Below are 25,026 nucleotides of genomic sequence, written 5' to 3'. Positions count from 1 at the left end.
GCCCAAGTCAAAACTCACTACCAACAATCATCCTTGAGCTAACCAGAGTATGTATGCCCACCTGCTTGTAACATTTAATGGCCTAGTAACTTGTGTGTAGTGGAAATTAGTATGAACATAGTAAGCATTTCATTAGAATAGATTCCTAATGAGAATAACGAGAGTGCTTGGGTGGAGAGAGAGCAACAAAAAGTATAACACCTAGTTAGATAGCATGAACAATACTTCAAAAGAGAGAGAAATTTAGCTATTGACAACAGTTGACGACCATATTTACATGGAACCGGGTCCCCAGGATCCCCCCTCCAAAAGGCTTTGTATTATGGTTTCTCCATCAACAGAGACATTTTACAATACAATTCTTTGTGTTCCTTCAATACTAGCTAGCGCAATGAAGATGGAAACTTCGTGCACTAAGCAAAACACTTATCAAACACAACATCAATTCCCTCACGTTGTCAGACCCAAGACCTCACAAAACATTAATTCCCTCACGGTCTCAGACCCAACACCTCACACACCTTTGAAGATGGTGAGAGCTAGCGGGGTATGAGAGTAGATTGAGAGGAAGAAGGAGTATTCTTACGAGAAAGATGTACATCTCCTTACATAATCACTCATATTAGTATAGATTAGCTTAGTAAAATTAGCATGGTAGAGGAGATGACCATGCATTGAATCTTGGATCTTGGTTGGATTTGCATCACAAAGCCAAGAGTTGTTGGTGTAGGCCTCCCTTCTCACAAGCTTGGAGTAGGTGATAAGCTTTCCATTAAAGCTTGAGAAGGAGAGAGAGAGAGAGAGTCTTCTTGCTCCACACATGAGATTGTGTGAGTGTGTAAGTGATAATGCCTTGAGAAAATCACCCCCCTCTCTCTCTTGGTCGACCCCTCTTAGTATTTGCTCATGCTCAAACCCTATTGGCCCATGCCAGGCTTAGCCAATGAAATTTAAGCAGCATAAGTGATAGCCGTCTGACATGAGTCCCCCTTTCCCCTTTTGTGAGAGATTTAGGTAATAAATAAATGCAACTAAACTCTCATTGGACCCCTTTGCCTCCTGGCCAATAGGAATTAGGTAAGCCATTGGGCTGTTGAATGCTCATTGGACCCCTTGGGAGACTGTCCAATAGTCTTCTAGAGAGCTTAATTCTTATTGGTTATTTTATTAAGTGTTGTTAAATTAATTAAACTAGATTTACTCTAGCCTAATTCTCATTAGTCCACCTCCATGGCCATCCAATAGAAATTGAGTACACCTAGGGGGAATCTGGGCTAGGGAGCTGACATGTGTTCCTCTTTCCCCTTGTGTGAAAGGAAGCTTGTGAGTGTGTGTGTATTTCTCTCTCATCCGTACTTCTTGAGCTCGCTTCCTCCTTTGTAGGACATGGGAATACTTTTTTACACACATACAAAGCATCCAAATTTCCTAAGCTTGACCATTGGATTCAAGCTTTGAATTTTGGAACCTTAGCATTCTGGAAATCTTAATGGGTTGAACCTTAGGGTCTTTTAAGCTCATTGTTGCACAATGATCTTTTGCAGATGGCCCCCCCTTTGGATCCCTATTTTCTCTCCTTTGGATCCCTACTGTGGCGATCTGCCAGCTTAACAATTATTCTAACTTTTTTTCCCCTGGTACTTTCCCATATTAATGATCAGTTTAACATGAGAAAATCATTTAGGAGAATTAGATATTAGTTATTATGACATTACCTCTCTCTTGAAATCATAGTTGTCCTCGACTATGGGGTAGAGAAGATAAAGCATATTCATTAGTCCTTTTCTTAGTGGGTAGAGGAGCCCTATGTTACCCTACAAGATCGTTCCAGAATGGATGACTAGTCCATTTGGCGCTTGAGAGCCTAAGCTGCCGCAAGCATATCTGCACATTAGTCCTATAAATTTTCCATAGTAGAGTGACAAGCTCCACTTGGTGTTTGGGAGACGTCGTCTCCGCAAACTTGATCTAAGCATGCATACTACTTCATTTTTCTGCACAATAAATAAAAAGAGAGGTCTTATAAGACAAAAAATTTGTTCATTTTTAACATTTGTACATTTGCTTACTCTAGGGAAGCATTGTAAGCATTGACAAGGTTTAGGTTATCCTTTAATTGGATGGCTTGCATCCATCTGGCATCTTCAAAAGGATACCTCTTAAACTTAATAAGATATTGTTGGATAGTCTTAGCGCCTCTTAGTACCTTGTCTTCATGTCGGAGAATGGACTCGGGCTGCATCACCTCTATAGTAGGTTCTTGAGGTGGCTCTCCTTTGTAAGGCTTTAGTAGGCTCACATGGAAAGCATTGTGTATGAGCCAATGGTTGGGCAACTTGAGTTGACAGGCCATCTCATTGATTGGTCTAAGAATCTGGAAGGGACCATAGTACCTTTTTGCTAACTCAGTATAAGACTTTGGTGTCCCGTAAGATTCTTGCCCGTCGTGGGGCTTAATTGACCCTTGGGAAATTTAAGTAAGACCCAATCATTTTATTTAAAGGTTTGGGCTCTTCTGTGCTTGTCAGCAGTAAGCCTTTTGCCTTTGCTGTGAGATAGAGATAGCATCCTTAATCTTTTGAAAAGATTCCCTTAAATCTCGGCTATACTCATCTACAATGAAGATCTTCCCGTTTACCTTAAGTAGCAGGGTTTTTTTTAATCTTCTCTCAATTACCTCAAAAGGTGCTTTTCCGTGGAAGTATGTACAGTGTTATTGTAGGCATACTCCACTAAGGGTAAGTACTTCTCCAGTTGGGATCTTTATCTACTTCCGTTACAGAGGCTTTTAGTAGATCAAGGATTGTTAGGTAAGCTATTTCACTTTGGCCATCCATTTGTGGGTGATAGTCCAAAAGAAATTTAGCATTGTCCTAAATTCTCAAAGAGACCCTTCTAGAAATTACTGGTCATTCTAGGATCTCTATCCAACACTATGGACATTGGCAAAACATGGTACTTGAAGATTTGTGATATGAAAAGGGTTGCCATTTGATGGGCTTTGATAGTCTTTTTGACTGGTATAAAATTGGCTTGTTTACTGAACTGTCTACTATCCTCCATATTTATGTATTCCCATGGATAGACTTAGGCAATCCAAAGATAAAATCCATGGATATGCTCTCCCATGGTGAATTAGGGATTGGCAAAGGTTGAAGCAATCGAGGTTGCTTGCCTCTATCAAACTTTGTCTTTTGGCATACCACACATTTAGAAACATACGATTGTATGTTAGGCCAATATAAATATGTTTCAATCTCCTTTAAGGTAGATTGAATCCCTCTATGCCCCGCATAAAGGAGGAGCATGAGGTTCTCTTTCAGGGAATTTAACATTGGCAGCCATGCGATCAAACCATGGTGCCCCTAGGATTACATCCTCGTGCTTCAGAGGAGAGATAAAGAAGTCCTCTTTGTCCACGTAGCTTTGGACATGGAGTCTCAATTTCTTGTTTAAGGGAGCGACTGAAGCTTCTTGCCCTTGAAAGCACCATGTGAGGGCAGGACATCTCCATCTCATAGACTTGTGAGTAGAACCAGGGTCAAAGAGAATAAAACCATCATGTTCTCCTACCTTTTTCCAAGCATGGCATAGAGGAGAGCCTTTGTGGTGAGTTTCCTCCTCTTGGATTTTGACCAAGGTAGCTCTAGGAGGCTCATGGCGGTTGTTCTTTTGGGGACAAGCGCGGTACGCATGCCCTTGCTCACCGCACTTGAAACAACGGTTATCCTTGCGATAACGCTCAAGCTCTTCAGGAGAGAATTTATTTTTGCCTTCGTAAACTCGCTTCTCTTTAGCTTTGTTGGAGTTGCCCTTAGGAGACTTTTGGACATTGTCCTTCCCCTTAGGCTCATTGGAACCTTGTTTTCCGTGGGCTTATAATTTCTTTTAGACCCTGTTTGGAAATTGATTCGAGAAGCCACCATAGTATGGTGTATAACTGCCGATATGGTGCGTGGCCTTTGGGAGTTGACATACTCCGCCATTTCTTCGGTTAAGCCCGCACAAAATTGTTGCTTTTGCTCTCCAAAATCCAACTTTTTGAAGATAATGGATTTGAGTTGTAGGTCCCAAAACATGTCTACATATTTGTGAATGGATTTTGTAGGGAGAGAGCTTCAAGCTTTGCCATTCGGTGAGTGCTTTGTCTTTGGCATCGGTGGCCAAAAACTGCTTCATAATGGAAGCTCGTAAAGCTTTCCATGTTCGTGGAGCTTCACCGTTGTCCCATAGGCTAGACCACCATTGCCTGGCGGAATTTTGAAAGTTCATAGTTACATGGCATAGCTTAGAGGACTCTGTGAAGCCCTCATCTCCAAATGCTGCATTGAATTGTTGGATAAAGGCCAAGACTTTGTCCGTAGCACCCAAGGTGCCATTGTAGGTAAGGAAAGAGATTCTCTTTCCTCCCTCTTTGAACTTCTTGAGCTTGGGCGACCTCTTTCACGTGGCATAGGATTGTTAGGAAAATAAGACGTAGCTAAATAGATAATTGAGTAGATTACTTAATGGGAGAGAGACAAAATTTATATACACAATATTATAGAGTAGAGAGAGAGAGAGAGAGAGTACACACGATATACGTGGTTCACCCAATGTGGGCTACGTCCACGGGGAAAGCAGCCACTCAATGGCTTTAGCACTTCAAACAAGAAGTAGTTTACAAAGGGATTATACCCTTAATGGAGCTCCCGCCTTGCTTCACTCTCACCACCTCACACTCACCTTGTTGCATCAACTTCACACTATGAAAATGTGTGTAGAAATGGCCTCCTTTTATAGGCCAAAAGGGCTGCCCTCTCTTATGAGAGACAGCCATGTGTAGCCGCCCTTGTGTGAATAAGTCCAAATCGGACCCTCCAATCGCCCATGTGTGGCCGCCCTTGAGAAGACAAGTCTGCTTTTGAATTCGGCCACCGGCCATTGAATTCGGCCACCAGCCACCGGCCATTGACTTCCGACCATCGGCCATCGGCCATTGATACCGGCCACCGGCCAACGACCGGTTGTTTTCCGACCACTTTCCGGCCGCCGTCCGGCCATAATATTCCGGCGAAAAAAAAAGTCTCAGGGGCCTCCGCCCCCGAGGCCTTTAAAGTTGCCCCTGATTCTTGTCGTGAAAATTTTGTTTCCGATGAGTAATTTTCCTTCACGCACGATGGCTTCTCCTCATAATGGGGGCCTTACAAATGTGGCTTTTACCACAAAAAAATTACAAGGGTAAATCAGGCTCCATACTTAACAAGGATTTCCTATGGCCTCTTCTTTTGATGGTTCAAAGATTTTACCATCATTTTCTTCAGAAGATGAAGAATTTGAGGAAGATGGAGAAGAGGGTGACCTCTTTCTCGCCTTGATTCTTTGTCTTCACCATCACTTTCATAAGAGGAAGAGGATGAAGAAGATGGAGGGGAAGGGGTATTCTCTTTCTTGCCTTTTTCTTCTCTTGCTTTTTGTCATCCCTCTTTGAAATTATAGTGTAGAGAAGTGTGTGATGGTCTCTCTCCGTTTTGGAGGTGATGGAGAGCATTAGCCCGCCGTCTTCATGGAGACATCTCCGCCGAGGTGGCGGGAGGCTCACTTCTTTCTCGTTCCTTCAGGGGGACTCTTGAATTTTCCTTTTGGAAGGAGATGCATCATCAAGAAGCAAATTTTTGAGCCCTTCGTATGGATCCTCTTCTTCTCCCGAATCTGAGAGAGGCCTCTTTTGGGAGTCTCACGAGGAGGCTTCCTAGGTTTTCTCTTGTAAGTGATAGTAGTATAAATGATAGCCTTTTGACATGTGTCCCCCTTTCCCCTTTTGTGAGAGCTTTAGGTATTAATAAATGCAACTAAACTCTCATTGGACCCCTTTCCCTCCTGGCCAATAGGAATCAGGCAAGCCATTAGGCTGCTGAATGCTCATTGGACCCCTTGGGAGACTGTCCAATAGTCTTCTAGAGAGCTTAATTCTTATTGGTTCTTTTATTAAGTGTTTTTAAATTAATTAAACTAGATTTCTAGCCTAAGTCTCATTGGTCCACCTCCATGGCCATCCAATAGGAATTGAGTACACCTTGTGGGCATCTCGGCTAGGGAGCTGACATATGTCCCTCTTTCCCCTTGTGAGCAAAGGAAGGTTGTGTGTGTGTGTGTGTTTCTCTCTCATCCCCTACTTCTTGGGCTCGCCCCATCCTTTGTAGGACTTGGGAAGACTTTTTTACACACAAACAAAGCATCCAAATTTCCTGAGCCATTGGAGTCAACCTTTGAATTTTGGAACCTTAGCATTTTGGAAGTCTTAATGGACTGAACCTTAGGGTCTTTTAAGCTCATGGTTGCACATTGCTCATTTGTAGATGCCCCCCCCTTTGGATCCCAATTTCCCTCCTTTGGATCCCTACTGTGGCCAGTCTGCTAGCTTAACCAATATTCTAGCTTTTTCTCCCCTTGGTCCTGAGGCAAGCTTTTCCATGCATGGGTACCCCCCATATATTTTTTCTCTTTTACCAAAATTATTTCCGATTATATAAGTTACTTTTGATTTTTCTTCTCTTTTTCACAAACATTTTAGCCTTTATTAAATAAATAAGACTTATGCTAATCAATCATGATATAGCATAAATAAGCTTTCTTTGTTGATCTTTTTTTTGAGCTTAAATATTAAACATATATATTCTAAATTACATTATATATATTTTTTAGTATTTTCTACTATATTTTTCATGTATATATATTATTCCACCCTACCAAATATTTTATTCACTAGTTTTCATTTTCAAACCTCAACCCCACTTTCAAATTTCAATAATACCTCCATCTAGATGATTGCCAATCTTTTCAAAACTTTAGGTCATGTTTTCATACACATGAAGGAGCTTACACTTGAAGGCAAGATAGAAGTCCACTCAAAGGGGACCACCAAAAGACCTTTGCAGCCACAAATAATACATTATTTGGCTGAATTTTTTAAGTAGAGAAGAATCCCGAATCTGAAGGAGTGTTCAACATGAAAGATGTAGCTTGTGAGCTCAACTTTTAGCTCAATTTTTTTCAAAATTTTTTGGAGTTATGAACGCGAAGCTATGATCTTTGTGGTGGACCCCAATTTTCTCGTGTAATGGTGACACAGGCCATCCCCAATTTTCTTCCCTCTAGAATGGCTATGGTTCTACAAGTCTTCAAGCATGATTACAAGAGACAAGGATCTTTTAATGAGGTCTTGGCTAGTCTAGAGTGATTCTCTCACCATTTTTGGAGGATCCATCATCATCAACAACTATCCACCTTCGAAAACCTCTCTTATAAATTTCTTACCTCTCTCCTCTCCCTAATAAGCTTATGTCTAGCCAAAGCTAGACTATTGTAAATATCTCCTATCCTCTACATCCTACCCACATTCTCTCTTCTTCTCTCTCTATTGACTCTGGTATTTTAAATAATGAGGAGACAAGATGGGAGCCACAGTCACATGCACCCCATTTTCCTAGTCACCACAGTGGGTCACTCACTTCAATTAGAAATATTGCTAAATCCTCTCCTCCTTCCCTATAAGGTACTATGACATAGTAAGATTATCCGACAGTATCTTATTAAGTTCAAAAATTATCCTTTTGAAGATGCTAGATGGATGCAAGGAATCCAGCTTAAGGATAGTATGAACCTTGTCAACGCTTACAATGCTACATTAGAGTAAGCAAATGTACATATTTCTTTTAATGATCAATGTTTTGTCTTATAAGACTAATTCTCTCTTTATTGTGCACAAATTTAAGTGGTATACATACTAAGAATCATGTTTGGGATGATGACGTCTCTCAAACACCATGTAGAATTTGTCACTCTACCTGGGAAGATCAAATGGACTAAAGAGCAGACATGCTTGCGGCAGCTGATAGGCCTAAGAGAAATTCAATCTTGTACCTAGATTTTTGAAGAGACCTTTCTAGAAATTACTGGTCATTCTAGGATCTCTATCTGACACGATGGATGTTGGTAATCCATTGTGTTTAAAAATCTGTGATATGAAGAGAGTTGCCATTTGGTGTGGCTTAATAGTATTCTTGACAGCGATAAAGTGTGCTTGCTTGCTAAACCTATCGACTATTGTCCATATTTTTGTATTCCCATGGATAGATTTTGGTAATCCAAAGATAAAATCCATGGATATACTCTCCCATGGTGAATTAGGAATGGGCAATGGCTAGATTAATCCAAGTTGCTTCCATCTATCATACTTGGTCTTTTGGCATCCTACACATTTTGAAACATACTCTTGTATGTCCACTTTCATGGTAGGCCAATAAAAGTACATCTCTACTCCTTGAAGAGTAGGTTGAATGCCTCTATGCCCCACATAGGGAGGAGCATGGGATTCATACATGACTTTCTCATGAAGGGAGTGGGAACACATAGCCTATTGCCATGGAGAAGATAACCATCCTTCAAGGTGAATGTTTCCTCTTTCGTCCCCAAAGTAAGGGCTGACATTATGTCTTTAAAGTCAGGTTCAATAGCATACTCATCTATCATAGAAGGTAGATCATTGTGAGTTGCTATTGACACCACATTAACTTTTGGTTATTGTGAAAGTGCATCAGCCAGTTGATTGTGCTTACCACCAATGTGGAAATTAAATTGTGAAAGAAAATTTGCCCACCTCATTTGTTTGTTGGAAAGCTTTGTTTGCGTCATGAAGTACTTGAGACTTTGATGGTCTGTTCTTGAGATGAATGGAGTCCCCAATAGATAGTGCTTCCATGTATCTAGGGCATGTAGAACAGCTAACAGCTCTTTCTCATAAATGCCTAAGACCCGTTCATCCGTGTTGAGCCTTCGGCTCTCATATGCTATGGTATGCCCTTCTTGAAGCAAGACTGCTCCAAGGCAATCACCACAAGCATCACATTGGAGCTCAAATGGCTTTGAGAGATCCAGAAGAATAAGGACTGGTTGGGAGATAAACTTCTCTTTGAGATTGTCAAAAGCACTTTTCTCCTTAGCAGTCCATGAATACTTAACGTTTTTCTTTGTTAAGTCATGTAATGGTCCTGCTATTTAAGAGAATTTTGCTATGAACGTATATAGTATGCACATATACCAACAATAAAGCTTCTTAGCTCATGTAGATTCCTTGGATTAGGCCATGCTTTTATTACCTCCAACTTTGATGCATCCATACGGATACCATCTCGAGAGATAATATGACCTAGGTATTGAATGTCTTGAAGGAAAGATTCGCTTTTCTTTTGATTGAGAAAAAGCTTATTCTCCCTTAATGCTTGAATTACTTGGAGATTTTGCTTGTGTTCCTCCAAGTAATTGGAGTAGATGATGGTATCATCAAAGAACACTCCAGTGAATTTGCGGTAGGGTCTAAAATTTTCTCCATTAATCGATAAATGCCAAATGTTGTACAAAACGCGGTCTTTAGGATATCTTCATTCACTATCCTTATTTGATGTTAGCCACTATTAAGGTCAATCCTACTGAAGTAGGTAGAGCCTTGTAGCTTGTAACATTTAATGGCCTAATAACTTGTGTGTAGCGGAAATGAGCATGAACATAGTGGACATTTCATTAGAATAGATGCCTAATAAGAATTACAAGAGTGCTTGGGTGGAGAGAGCAACAAAAAACATAACACCTAGTTAGATAGCATCAACAATACTTTCAAAAGAGAGAGAAATTAAGCTAATGACAATAGTTGAGGACCGATTTGCATGGAGCCGGTCCCCCCTCCAAAAGGCTTTGTATTATGGTTTCTCCCATCAAGAGAGACATTGTACAATACAATTCTTTGTGTTACTTCAAGACTAGCCAATGACCATTAAGCAACATAAGTGATAGCCTTTTGACATGTGTCCCCCTTTCCCCTTTTGTGAGAGCTTTAGGTAATTTAATAATTAAACTAAACTCTCATTGGACCTTTTTGCCCTGGCCAATAGGAATCAGGCAAGCCATTGGGCTCCTGAATGCTCATTGGACCCCTTGAGAGACTGCCCAATAGTCTTTTAGGCGACTCAATTCTCATTGGTTCTTTTATTAAGTGTTTTTAAATTAATTAAACTAGATTTACTCTAGCTTAATTCTCATTGGTCCACCTCCAAGGCCATCCAGTAGGAATTGTGCACACCTTGTGGGCATCTGGGCTAGGGAGCTGACATGTGTCCCTAATTCCCTTTGTGTAAAGGGAGCCTGTGTGTGTGACTTTCTCTCTCATCCCCTACCTTTAGGGCTCACCCCCTCATGTGTAGGGATGTGTGTTGACTTTGGAGAGCACACAAAGCATCCAATTCCCCCTAAGCTTTAACCTTTTGGACACAACCTTTGAATTTTGGAACCTTAGCATTTTGGAAGTCTTAATGGGCTGAACCTTAGGGTCTTTTTAGCCCATTGTTGCACATGGATCTTTTGCAGATGGCCCCCCGTTTGGATCCCTATTTTCCCTCCTTTGGATCCCTATTGTGGCGGGTCTGCTAGCTTAACCAATATTCTAGCTTTTTCTCCCCTGGCACTTCCCCATATTAAATGATCAATTTAATATGAGAAAATCATTTAGGAGAATTAGATATTGATTATTATGACATTACCTCTCTCTTGAAATCATAGTCGTCCTCGACTATGGTGTAGAGAAGATAAAGCATATTCATAAAGTCCTTTTCTTAGCGGGTAGAGGATCCCTATGTTACCCTACGACATCATTCCACAATGGATGACTAGTCCATTTGGTGCTTGAGAGCCTGAGACTTCCGCAAGCATGTCTGCACATTAGTCCTATCAATCTTCGATAGTAGAGTGACAAGCTCTACTTGATGTTTGGGAGACGTCGTCTCCGCAAACTTGATCTAAGCATGCATACTACTTTATTTTTGTGCACAATAAAGAAAAAGAGAGTCTTATAAGACAAAAAAAACTTTGTTCATTTTTAACATTTTGTACATTTTCTTACTCTTGGGAAGCATTGTAAGCATTGACAAGGTTTAGGTTATCCTTTAATTGTATGCCTTGCATCCATCTAGCATCTTCAAAAGGATAATTCTTAAACTTAATAAGATATCGTCGGATAGTCTTACCGCCTCTGAATACCTTGTCTTCATGTCGGAGAATGGACTCGCGCTGCAGCACCTCCTCTTGGTCCTCGATCTCCGGTGTGTCTTCAATAGTTGGTTCTTGAGGTGGCTCTCCTTTGTAAGGCTTTAATAGGGTCACATGGAAAGCATTGTGTATGAGCCAATGATTGGGCAACTTGAGTTGATAGGCCATCTCATTGATTGGCCTAAGAATCTGGAAGGGACCATAGTACCTTTTTGCTAGTTTAGCATAGTACTTTGGGTGGCCTGTAGGATTCTTGCCCGTCGTGTGCCTTAATCGAGCCTTGGGAAACTTTAACAAGACCCAATTGTTTTCTTTAAAGGCTTGGGCTCTTCTGTGCTTGTCAGCAGTAGCCTTTTGCCTTTGCTGTGAGATACAGATAGCATCCTTAATCTTTTGAAAAGATTCTTGTAGGTCTCAGCTATACTCATCTGCAGCGAATATCTTCCCATGTACCTTAAGTAGCAAGGGACTTTTTGATCTTCCCTCAATTACCTCGAAAGGTGCTTTTCCCGTGGAAGTATGTACAGTGTTATTGTAAGCATACTCCACTAAGGGTAAGTACTTCTCCCATTGGGATCTTTGATCTACTTCCGCTACATAGGCTTTTAGTAGATCAAGAATGGTTAGGTTAGCTATTTCACTTTGGCCATCCGTTTGTGGATGATAGGCCGAAGAGAAGTTCAGCCTTGTCCCTAAATTCTCAAAGAGACCCTTCTAGAAATTACTGGTCATTCTAGGATCTCTATCCGACACTATGGACATTGGCAAGCCATGGTACTTGAAAATTTGTGAAATGAAGAGGGTTGCCATTTGATGGGCTTTGATAGTCTTTTTGACAGGTATAAAATTGGCTTGTTTACTAAACCTGTCTACTACCATCCATATTCCCGTATTCCCATGGATAGACTTAGGCAATCCAAAGATAAAATCCATGGATATGCTCTCCCATGGTGAATTAGGGATTGGCAAGGTTTGAAGCAATCCAAGTTGCTTCCCTCTATCAAATTTAGTCTTTTGGATACCACACATTTAGAAACATACTCTTGTATGTTCACTTTCATGGCAGGCCAATAGAAATATGTTTCAATTCCCTTTAAGGTAGACTGAATCCCTCTATGCCTCGCATAAGGTGGAGCATGAGATTCATACATTACTTTCTCACGTAGTGAGTTAGTAACGCATAGTCTATTGCCATAGAGAAGATAACCATCTTGTAAAGTAAATGGTTCTTCTTTCTTCCCTAATGCAAGGGCTGAAATCACATCTCTAAAATCGGGATCAATAGCGTACTCATCTATCATTGAAGATAGATCATTGTGAGTTGCTATGGAAACCGCATTCACTCTCGGCCATCTTGAGAGTGCATCAGCTACTTGATTATGCTTGCCAGCAATGTCAGCAATATGAAAATGAAATTGCGAAAGGAAATTTGCCCACCTCATTTGTTTGTAAGAGAGCTTGGTGTGCGTCATGAAGTACTTAAGACTTTGGTGATCCGTTTGCAGAATGAAAGGAGTCCCCAATAAATAGTGCTTCCATGAGTCTAAGGCATGTAGAACTGCAAGGAGTTCCTTTTCGTATATGCCTAGAGCTTGCTCAATAGGGTCGAGCCTTCGACTCTCATAGCCTATGGCATGCCCTTCTTGGAGAAAAACAGCTCCAAGGCAATCACCACAAGCATCACATTGGACCTCAAATGGCTTTTGAGAGATCCGGTAGTGTAAGCACAGGTTGAGAGATAAGCTTTTCTTTAAGATTTTCGAAAGCATTGTTCTCCTTAGCAGACCATGTATACCTAACGCTTTTCTTTGTTAGGTCATGTAATGGTCCCGCAATTTGTGAGAACTTTTCTATGAAGCGTCTATAGTATGCACACATACCTATAAAGCTTCTTAGTTCATGAAGATTCCTTGGTTTAGGCCATCCTTTTATTACCTCTAACTTAGATGGATCCATTTGGATGCCATCTTGAGAGATAAATTGACCTAAATACTAAAACTCTTGCAAGAAAAATTCACTTTTCTTTCGATTAACATAAAGTTTATTCTCTCTTAAAACTTGAAATATTACCTGGAGGTGTTGCTTGTGTTCCTCCAATGAATTAGAGTAGATGATAATATCATCAAAGAACACTCCAGTGAAGGTTCGAACAGCTTCTCCATCAAGCGGTTGAATGTGGTTGGTGCATTGGTCAAGCCAAAAGGCATGACAATGTATTCGTAAAGACCAAATGTGGTGCGAAATGCGGTCTTTACAATGTCTTGATCAACTATCCTTATTTGATGATAGCCACTTTTTAGGTCAATCCTATTGAAGTAGGTCGATCCTTGTAGCTTATCAAATAGGTCTTCTACCCGTGGAACGGGAAACCTATTCTTGATAGTGATCCTATTTATTGCTCTATAGTCGACACACATACGATATGTGCCGTCTTTCTTTTGCACTAATAGCACAGGTGAGCAAAATGGAGATGAGCTTGGCCTAACCATACCCTTCTCAACTAACTCATGCACTTGCCACATAATCTCCTCTTGTTGAGCTTGAGAAACTCTATAAGGAGGTTTGTAAGGCGGTGAACTTCCTGGAAGAAGTTCAATTGCATGGTCATCATTACCTCGTTTAGGAGGTAGCTCACAAGGGATGTCGTCAATAAAAACATATTGAAACCCCTTGAGAAAATTGGATGACTCTAATTCCTTTTGGTTGCTGTTAGGGCGGTTACGCCGCTAGCGGAAGCTAAATAGCGAGAACTCAACCAACAACAGAATTTGTCAGACGAGGACGAAGCTTGACCCGCAGGCGCATGGAAACAACTAGGTGGGTGTCAAATCACCTACTCGACCTTCTAATGACAATCACTACTAAGGAAATCAAATCTAAGTTCTAAAACACGCAAGTGACTGAAATCCGTACTACGAACGAATGCTATATGAAACAGGATCTAGAATCATCGAATCGATCTCAAACTCAAGGGGAAGTCTATACACTAGGTAAGAACAACACCCTAAATACTTGAACTGCAAAATCAACCTATAACCACTCCGTGCGGTAAACGCGTATGAAGACAGGCCGAAAAATACAGGTGACCGAAACTTGACCCCGATGGTACTAATGTGTAGCTCTACTCGTTGTGGTTCTATAGATATGCTGCACGCTCTATTCCGACACACGAGTTGGAAGAAAACTCACACCGAAGCTCGTAGGAACTTACCACACGTAGAAGCCGATAGCGCGCACTCTTGGTATCTGTGCGTAGCTCTCACCGTTGCTAACACAATGGTGGTGTCGCTTCTCCAATGGCGGCCCCGTAGCTCGCGTAGCAAGGAGATAAGACTCTCTCTCTCTCTCTCTCTCTCTCTCAGACACAGTCACGGCGCTCCAAAACTCACTTTGATTAATAATTGAATCTCCCTTAGGTTACAAAACTTTGGCTTATATACCTCAGCCTTGGAGGTGAAAACATCTCTAATTATTTACATCAGCAGGTGAAATTACGTCGGGATTACAAGCTGGAAACTCAATTGAGTCCCGTTACTTAATGAATGGCTCAAATCAAAATTAATGTCGGAAAGACATTTATTACAATCAATGGTTACATAATGAGGGTTGTGAGCAAAATGCGGGTGTGATCCTCTGCTGGCTCAACACTCCCCCCCTCCGCGTTCATGTCGTCCCTGACATGACTTTTAGGCTTGATCAATAGAGTCCTGTCGTCTTGAGCATCTGCAAATGTGATTCCTAGCGTAGGTTGCCGATGGTCAAGGTTGGGCCGAATATTTTGCTTTCATGAGTGAAAAAGCCGGTGTAGAAAGCTTCTTCGAATGTTTGCATGTGGAAGCTAGGCAAAAACATAATTCTTTGGTATAAGAGATGTAACACCGTTGGTGATGGCTGCAAAGAAAGATCATACATCATATCTGTCACTGTGTCGGCCGTCGATAGTAGACTCGAGGTCGTGGTTTTATCTGGCGCGAACACTTCAATGCATGCTAAGAGAGTCCTGCGGATTTTCTTTAGCATCTGACACGAAAGGTCAGGAGAGCCAGTAAAGAGTTTGATGGTGCCCGTTAGGGTTTTCACCATGTAGGCTTTACCTATTCTCTCTCCTGCCTTTGGTCCTGGCATCCTTGGGTAATTAAGCCAATTTGGCTTCTTTTCTGCAATCCTGCCATGCTCTTTCCAGCTTCTGACTCTTGGCACCGGCAGAAGGTTGCATCCTCCCGAATCTCTTTTGGAGCCTCTACCAAGTAGATGAGGTAGGCTGGGTATTTATTCAGCCAACCTTTCCTCCATCTAGGTTGAGAATCTACAATCTTCTTTGATTGTTCATCCTTTGTGATGTCGCCTTCATAAAGAGCGACATACTGCTCCTCCTCTATTCTCTTTTTCGTCTTTATCACTTCAAATTTCATCAGAGGGAAAGGCAGGCTTGGTTGCATCCACTCTTCATGGAGCACTTTTGTGTCTAAACCTTGAAGTCTAATGGAGATGAGGAGTCTCCTTTCCCATTCCATTTCCGCCTTGGCACTTTCCTCTGTTGACTTTTCTATTTGGTCCTGGAGCCTTCGTTCTTCTTCTTCAGAGATTCCTGAAGTTGAGGACACTTCTTGAACTGGGGCTGGATCTTCGATTGTGGTTGCCTCTCCAGTTTCTGGTAGCTCTATGGCTGCTCCCCCTGCTTCTTCTTGTGGTGTCTCTGTTTCTCTTCTTTGTTGCTCTTGGAGGTCTTGGAGCTGTTTGCGGAGGGCCTCATTTTCTGTCCTTAGTGTTTGGTTTTCTGATGTGAGCCTCTCCTCTGCAGCCAATGATCCCTCCGCCATGTGCAATCTTTGCACTTGCTCTAACCTCAGCTCTCTTTGCAGACTTCTGACCTGATCTTCCAGAGCTGGTACGAGGGCTCCCTCTTGTTCTGTTCCTGCTCTGCTAGCTCTATGGGTGGTCCTGAGTCTCATGATTGTCCTTTCTTGAAGTTCGACTCTTTCCCTTAGCTCAATGAGCTCATCCTTGGCTGCCTCCAGCTCATCTTCTATTCGCTCCTTTGCTTCCTGTGAGCTTGTTACCTCTCTTGAAGCTTCGGCTAGTTGGAGTATCAAGCCGCCCCTCTCGTTTTCTGCGTCGTAGAGTGATGCTTTATGACTTTCAGATTCAGTCATAGCATTCTCTAACTTCTTCTGCAACTCTGCTTCCTTTTGTTTTGCTATCTCAAGTGCTACTTCCTTTGCTCTGGATCTTTCTTTAATCTTGCTGAGCAGTTCATGCACCATGTGCATGTCTTTTTCATCTTCATCTGTCAACTTGACAGCTCTTTCTGCCACCACCTCCAATGGCTTCGGCTCGTCCATTTTTTCTTCACTCTCCATTGTACCCTTTGTCTTTTCTTTCGTCCCTTTCCGATCATCTTGTTTCCGTAGGGATATCCCATAAACTGCCTCCAGGGCCTCTTCTTCACTGTATCCGATCGCTACCAGATCCTCATAATCATCTTTCTTTTGCTGAACTGGATCTATCTCCTTTTCCTTGGTCCCGGCCTCCGGTTTTTCCATAATTTCTGTTTCCATTTCTATTGTGGTTTCCTCCACAATAATTTCCATCTTCTTCGGGCTTGGTACAACAGTAAAAGAGGGCTGATTGTCTTCAGTCACCTTGGCTTTCCCTTTGGTTGCTTGCCTGTCTTTCTCTTGAGGTTCAGTAGACTCATCTACTTTCTTCTTCCCCTTGTCGTCCTTTTGCAGCTCAGCTTTTAAAAGCTGTACTTCCTCTTCAGTATAAGGCTCGACAGGTTGCTGCTCCAGTATGGCCTCCGACTCCTCATAAGCTCTAATATATTGATCATATTGATCAACATGTGGCCTGGCTGAGCTGGTTCCGACTTTAGTGGGGTCTGGCACCCACATTTCTTCAAAATCCCCCTTTAGAGCTCTTTCCGCTCTAAACTGCTCTACCAGCCTTTCCATTCTTGCGGCTTTTTGACTTTTGGTTTGCTTGGGATCGGCCTTCTTCTTCACTTTCTTCTTGAGCGGCTCGTCCACAGCCTCTTCAGGTTCTGAAACTATTTCTAGTTTTCGGCGTGCTCTTGTGGACGCCCTCTTGGATACTTCTTGCTGTTCTTCCTCCTCATCGGCTTCTCTAAGCCACTCATTCTGGGAGGGAATCCGTGGCCCTTGATCCCTAGCTCCAATAGCTTCATAAGCTATTCTTGTTAGGATTTCTCCTCCTCCTATGTACTTTGGTTTCTGGTTGTGCATGGCGATTACTTGCTCGTGGATGTATTGAGCATAATTCACCTCTTTTGGCATGTTGCTCTTCAATGCCCATGTGATGGTAGTCGCAATGGCATGGGTGGTGTAGTATACTTCTGCGGTCTTTTACTGCACACATGGAAAAACTGGTTGTATAATCGGCAAAGGGTTGCCGCTCGTTGATCTGCCATATCCCCGTAGGTTGTATTTTGTTTCTTTGATCCATAGACCTCTATGGCCTCCCTTCTTTCTCTGACAGAAACTTCCTTTGTTGTGCAGCTTCAGTGCATCTGCAATGAGCGTGGAGTGATCTGTACTTCTACTGTTTCTCCATCCATGCTGTCAACGTGGCTTTCCCTCATCCTTCTGAATGGATGTTGCTCAACTCATACACTCTTCTTGTGTCTACACCTGATGGTCTCGAGGTGAAGAACCTGTGTAAGTCAGACTTTTCCAGGTATCTGCTTATGTTCTCTGATCTGCCATAATCCACTAATTCTCATGGGATCATAGGTACATCGACCGATTGCCCTTGAGGATCTCTGAAAGTCCCCTGGTAGATCTTTATTCCCTCTTTTTCTAGTACTGCTTCCTCCACCCAAGTCTTGGTTGGCTTGAGGGTTTCTGTTGGAATATCAAAAGGTTCTGCTTCTGCAAGAGCATCCTTGATGGTTGGTCTTTTTCTCTTAGTTGCCGATGACTTCGCGGAATCCATGGATCCTGTAACTCCAATTTCAGAAGTTAGCGTCTTTTTAGTACTGAAAGCCGAAATGAAGCTTTTAACTATTCAAATGACTTGAAAAGTGAAACATGAGCTATTCAGGGCCTAAGGATGCAATGTAGGTGAAAAAATATGCAAACTGGGCTCAAAAACATGCTTGAGACATCATACGCGTATGATGTCTTTTGTGTCAAAATGACTTCATATTGGTTGTGCTTGTAGCTGATAGTGTATACATGAGTGTCATATGCTTGGATTTGAGTTTGGATCCCATTTGGTCAAGTTTTGGCCAGTTTAGTCCAGTTCAGGCTCTTGGCAAAATTTTGAAAGGGAATGGATTTTATGATCCAAATTGGGTAAAACTTGGTGGATCACCTTCAAATGGCATGTAGAACACTTCTGTTTTGTGGTTGAAGCCCTGAGGTGCCAAAATCACATAGTGAGACATCATACGCGTATGATGTCTTTTAGTGCATTTTTGGACCAATTTTCTCGATAAGCTTGGTTTTGGCTTTAGATAGGCTTATTCAGTGGATTTATCAAGTTTGGGTAGAATTTGGACTAAAAATGGCTCTGGGGACATCATACGCGTATGATGTCTTTTTCATCAATTTTTCATGGGATTGGTTCTGTGAACTCTCCATGTGCTAGTGAAGGACTGTTTATACTCAAATCTTGGTTTGGACTTGAATATGTTGGATTTGGGACAAAAATAGGCTTTGTATGAAGGATTTTCTCTTAATTGGGCTAATGGGGTGATCCACTTGATCAAATGGTTCCAAACTTCATATGTAGCATGTATTAGATATATATAATGGATGTATGATGACAAATGAGCATTTTTGGCTCTGTAAGTGCAAATAGACATCATACGCGTATGATGTCTTTTGTGTCAAAATGGTGCTTTTTGGTTCCAGATAGCTTGTAGATGTGTTAATCAACAATCCTACAAAGTTTCAATGAGTTTGGAGTTATTTTGACAAAATTAGGACCAAAAATCAATTTTATGGCCTAATTTGCGTCTTTTTGGTTTTCCTTGGGTTTTCTAACTCCAATTCTCATGATACTTGGTTCATAGGATGTGATTAACATGTGGAATGAGGCTATGCACTCAAATGTTGAAATGGATGTGAAAATCATGCTGTGAGACATCATACGCGTATGATGTCTTTTCTTGAAATGTTGGTCTTTTTGTGCAAAGAATGCTTTGTGCTAGTGCCCTAAGCCCTGCTAACTAGTTTTCAACTTAAAAAGTCATCAGTTTAGCTAAAAAGCCCCCTTATAGGCATTTCAGTCTCCGAAGTCGTCTTTTTGCCTTGGAGTTGAATTTCTTCAACTTTTCTTCTTGAGAGTTGCATTTCCAGCTCATTGGATATGTTGCGAAGCCATCCAGTTGGTTGGACTTGACTTTGGCTCCCCGTTCTCCATCTTTATCCATTTGGTTGCTCGAAAGCGTCTTTTTCACCATCGGTAAGTGAATCAGCTTTCTTTTGGGTTTTGCTTGCAAACATAAGTCATCCATGTATAGTTGAAACTGCTCGTGAAGTTTCATGTCATTTGGTCGTCAATTTTAGCCGTTATGCCAAAATGACGCTTTGTGTGTCCGCAGCCGAATCGGTTGTTCCGACCTACTTTTGGTGATCCAAACCTGGAGATACTCCATGGTTGCATTGCCCTCGATGTTGTTAAGCTTCCTGAGAAGTTTTGTGTCGTTCCGACAACTTTTTTCTGTTTGCCTCTTGCAGGCTCTGTTGACCTAGGGTTTTTCCAGTCGTTCTTTCTCGAGCTTTGAGTGCTAGAAACTCATCTTCTATGTTAGGGTAACCCACCTCTAAGTTCTTGCAAAGTTTGATTAGGCGGTTGTGCCCCTACCTAGCGTTCTTCCCCATTCCCCGTCTGCTCTTGTTTCTTGGTTTTGGTGAGTTTTCGCGACAAAAGTTAACGATAAGCATCAAAAGCTTATGGCAACGAGTCTACCTCTCATGTCTGGTGTCCTCTGAGCTCTCGTAGCAGTCGTAGAAGGCGGTAGAAGGTCGGATGCTCCTGTGTGCTCTTTGCTCTCTCCAAGAAGGTAATAGTGGAAATGAGCTTGATAGTGAAGTGAAAAATACTTAACTTCGGGCTTCCCGGATCACTTGTTACCAAATTTGACATGTGCTCCTATCTCGTCGTGAAATGCACTTTAGGATTTGAAATTCCTCAATTTGGACTCCATTTGACCTGTTTCTGAGAAATCTGTCAACTTTGCCAAAATTCTGTCATTTCGGGCTTTCCGCAACTTTTTCAGAATTGTATCCCATTTTTACCATGGGTTGCCCTTGTCATTAGGACCATCACCGTCTATTCTTTTCTTTTTTCCGATCTCATTTCACCTGCTTTTTTATTTTTCTTTTATTTTTATTAAGAAAATCATAAAAAATAAAGGAAAATAGCAAATTGAAGCCAAAAAATTCCAAACATACATGATAAATAGCTGGTAACCCTGTGTATATGAATATACACTTCTTTGTGATTTTTGGACTTGGATTACCACTTTTTTCCTCTTTTTAGCTCCAAAAACACTCTTATTTAGTGATATTTACACATCTAGAGACCCAAATTCATCATTTGATCTCTTCTTGTTGCAAAACAAGGTATATAAGGGCATAAATATTATCAATATCCGCAATCAAACATAAAAAATTGCAAAATCATGTAAGACACTGCCCTTGTAATATAATTTTTGTTTTTCTTTGTTTTTCCGCTTGTAGCTGCTTTGTAGCTCCTGTATTTTTCCGCTTGTAGCTGCTTTGTAGCTCCTGTATACCTCCCCCCCTCCTAGTCTGAGTCCTCCCGGACGACTATGAAGTGTCTGTGGGTGAAGCATTATAGTTGTGGTGGTCATAAGTTCCCAATGCAATTGTAGAGCGACGATACAACATTCTTTCCAATAAAGCTGCTCTTTGTTTGATTGAAGGATTGGTGGTCGGATTTTGGGTTGGTTTTGGCACTTCGGTAGTAGAACCAGTAGATGGATTCTTCATTACCTTGTTGTCTTTTTTCACAATCCAAATCTGCTTCCGCTTTGCTTGTGCTTGCCACAAACTCTTTGCGACCCAAACCTGCTTTGTTCTGTGTGTTGATTTCCTCGCCTTGAAATACCTAGGAGTTTCCGTTGATTGTATTGAAGGGAGTTCCTTCTTACAAATCTTTGGGATCCAAATTTGCTTGCTGTAGCTTTGTGCCGTCATGAACTTCTTTGGAATCCAAATCTGTTTCACTGTCCTTGATTGTCGGGGATCACTCTGTTGTCTGGTATTGAAGACTCTGTTTTCCACCTTTTTGTTCTCTGGCACAGCCTTTTTTGGTTTCCATACCAACTTTGACTCCTTTGTTTTCCAAGGTTGAGCTGTTATATTTATTGCTTGTCTTCCTTATCCACTGTTGAGAATTCCTCGTCGAAGAGTAATCCGGTTGTATAGAAATTTTTGGTTGCCATTGCTTCTTCTTTTTCTCTGTTTGTTGTTTGCCCTTGTCCGTGGATTCTTCCTTTGGAGTTGGCTCTGCTCCTTTGGTGAACTTAACTGATTGACTTTCACCTTCGTATTTAATAAGCACTTATTTAGAACTCCAGTCAATCATTGCATTGTATTGCTTCTGCCATGGTTGTCCTAGCAATAATGGATGTTGTGTAGCTTGGTCTTCAACCACGTAAAACATATGAGGATACACATATTGGTTAATCTGTATATGTAAAACTGTGCATCCGACAGTTTTGATTGAATTCTCAGAGTAACTTTTTAACTCTTGCTTGGCAGTTTGTAATTTCGTGTCATTTGTCAATTGTCTATACAAACTGAGTGAAAGTAGGTTAGCTTGAGCTCCTGAATCCAATAGTGCTCTGGCTTTGACTTGGTTGGTTCCTACTTTGCATTCAATGATGGGTTCTTCTTTGTCATTCCCCATTTCTGTTATACTAACTGCGTTTATTCGTATTGCTCCTTCATTGCGCTGTTTCTGACGCAGTAGTCTTCTTTTCTCCATTCTTTCCTTCGCCTCAGCTTGCGCTTCCTCTACAATCTTTTTCTTTTTTTGGACACGCAGCTTTTCTTGATGTATTTTGAGAAGCATGTCTTGTGTTAGCGGCAACAGATACTTTTTCACTCTGCATCCACTAATCCAATTGGGCATTTCTTCTCCGTCTAATGTAGCAAGCTTGACGGCTCCACTTGGTGATAGATCTTTAATCACCAGAGGACCCATCCCTCGCTTTTTAAGCTTCTTAGCATGCTGTTTCAGAGTGTAAACTAGGACATAGTCCCCAACTTTAAACTCTTTAGTCCGCACATGCTTATCAAAAAATTCCTTTTGTCGCCTTTTTTGAGCGTAGATGGAAGCTACTGCTTTTAGGCGAAGCTCATCTAGCTTTTCCAGGTCATCTATTCTATCAGAGAGCTCGTGCCCTGTCCACTCTAGATCCTTAGCCACCCTTAAGGTTGAAATCAAGAATTCTATTGGTAAGATAGCATTTAGCCCAAAAACCATGTTATATGGGGTCGTTCCTATGGATGTTTTATATGCTACCCTATATGCCCATAATGTTGAATGCAACTTCAGGTCCCAATCAGTTCTCGACTTAGATACAATCTTCGTAAGGACCGTGCATATGGTTTTGTTTGTTGCTTCAGCTTGTCCGTTTGCTTGTGGATGATACGGAGCTGATTTCCTATGGATTACCATGAATTCATCTAGAAGGATCTCTATCACTTCATTTATGAAATGTGTGCCTCGATCACTCACAATTTCTATTGGCAATCCATATCGTACAAAGACGTATTCATATAGAAATTGTGCCGTGGTCCTGGCATCTACTTTTTGAGTTGCCTTTGCTTCGACCCACTTTGTTAGATAGTCTGTAGCCACAACGATGTATTGTGCATGAGTCTTATATGCAGGAGGTGAAATGGGTCCGACATAATCAATCCCCCATTTTGCAAAAGCTCTTGCCCCCATCATTGGTCTAAGCGGCATATCATCTCTTTTAAGTGGTACTTTGGTCCGCTGACAGTCATCACACCTTTTAACGTATTCCTCAGCGTCCATATGTAATGTTGGCCACCATATTCCTGCGGCTAAGACAAGTTTTGCTGTCTTATCACCTGAGAAATGGCCTCCACCTACTCCTCCATGAGCTTGCTCCAGGATTATCACATACTCAGACTCTGATGCGCAAATCCTAAGCTGGCTGTCTTTACCTCTCTTATAGAGTTGATCTCCTATTAAAGCGTAATCTCTAGCTTCTGTCTCTACAGATTTCTGACGAGCTTTCGACGTTCCTTCTGGGAAAGTTCTATTTGTGAGATATTCAACAATATACTGACTCCATTCTGGAGCGATCATTGTCTGATATAATGTCGAATACTCAGCTGGCGGTTTTGATGAACATACAATACATACAGTGACATATTCATGTACGCTTTCTTTCATTCCTGGCCAATAGACTCCCAATTGTAACAAATTCCTATATGTGTTCCTTCTTGAACAATGAAATGCACATTCCTGAACATGTGCTTCGCACAGATATATATTATATTCCTCAGGATTGATGCATAGTCGTAAAACATGATCATTTCCCAATTGATACAACCTTCCTGCAATCAATTGAAGATTCTTGGATTGCTGAATAGCAATATGTTTCAGGTTGTATTCTCTTCTATCGAACTCTCCTCCATAGGTTAATAGGTCAACGACATTTTGAGACCACTTAGGTATCATTTCTATGTTGAACAAGTACGCGTCTGGCATGTCGTCATCTACTCCTATAGGGTCGAATTCCAGTAAGATAATGAACCATCTCACTATTCTCCCGGTATTGCATGGTTTATTCACTAGGTAGAGCAAGGCTTGGTGATCCGTAAAAAACACAAACTTGTTGGCTAGAAGATAATGCCGAAATTTCTTCACAGCATAGATCATTCCTAATCCTTCTCGCTCTGTTGTGGTGTAATTCTTCTCTGCATTGTTGAGCTGTCGACTGGCGTAACAGATAGGAAAATCCATGTTTCCTTCTTCTGGCTGAGCCAGAATGCATCCTATTGCATATGCCGAAGCATCTATGTGCACATGGAATATCTTCTCCCAATCTGGTGATTTCAAGACTGGAGCGGTAATGAGTGCCTCTTTCAATTTCTTGAATGATTCCTCACATTCCTCTGTCCATTCAAAGTTCACTATTAGCCTGTAAAGTGGTTGGCCTATTATAGCGTACATGTAAATGAATCGTCTATAATATCCACAATGTCCCATAAAGCTCTGTACTTGTTTCGCATTGGTTGGTCTAGGCATATCCACTATAACTTTTATCTTCTCTAAATCCGTGGATATTCCGTTTTGTGAGACAATATGTCCCAGAATTCTGCCCTGTCGGACCATAAACACACATTTCTCAGGATTGAGACAAATGCGATATGTCCTACATTTCTCAAATACTTTTCTTAGGTGTTCTAGATGCTCATTTCTCAGTAGAGAATGTACACATAAGTCATCCACGTATATTTCGAGAAACAGCCTTAAGTATTCTTTGAAAGCATGCGTCATCAGCCTCTGGAAGGTTGCGGGAGCATTGGTTAGACCAAAAGGCATAACCCGATAAGCATAAATTCCCCACTCCGTTGCAAAAGCTGTTTTATGTTGATCTTCCAATGCTATGGCTAGCTGGTTATATCCTGAAAAACCATTAAGAAAGGAGTATGCTGTTTTCCCTGATACACGCTCTAGAACATGATCAGTTATCGGCAGGGGATAATTGTCCCTGATTGTTGCAGCATTCACTTTCTTTAGGTTGACACACACTCGGAGTTTTTCGTTCTTCTTAGGTACTACCACAATCAGAGATACCCAATCAGTGTGTTCAATCTCGTATATGAATTCAGCTTCCATTAGCTTATCTATCTCCTCCTTGATTCGCTTAGCAAAAGTATCATTATATGTGTATGGTCTCTGTCTGCTAGG

Source organism: Adiantum capillus-veneris, chromosome 8, assembly GCF_014529385.1.
Source record: "Adiantum capillus-veneris isolate H3 chromosome 8, ASM1452938v2, whole genome shotgun sequence".
Classification (NCBI taxonomy): Eukaryota; Viridiplantae; Streptophyta; class Polypodiopsida; order Polypodiales; family Pteridaceae; genus Adiantum; species Adiantum capillus-veneris.
Note: the sequence above shows the minus strand (reverse complement) of the source record.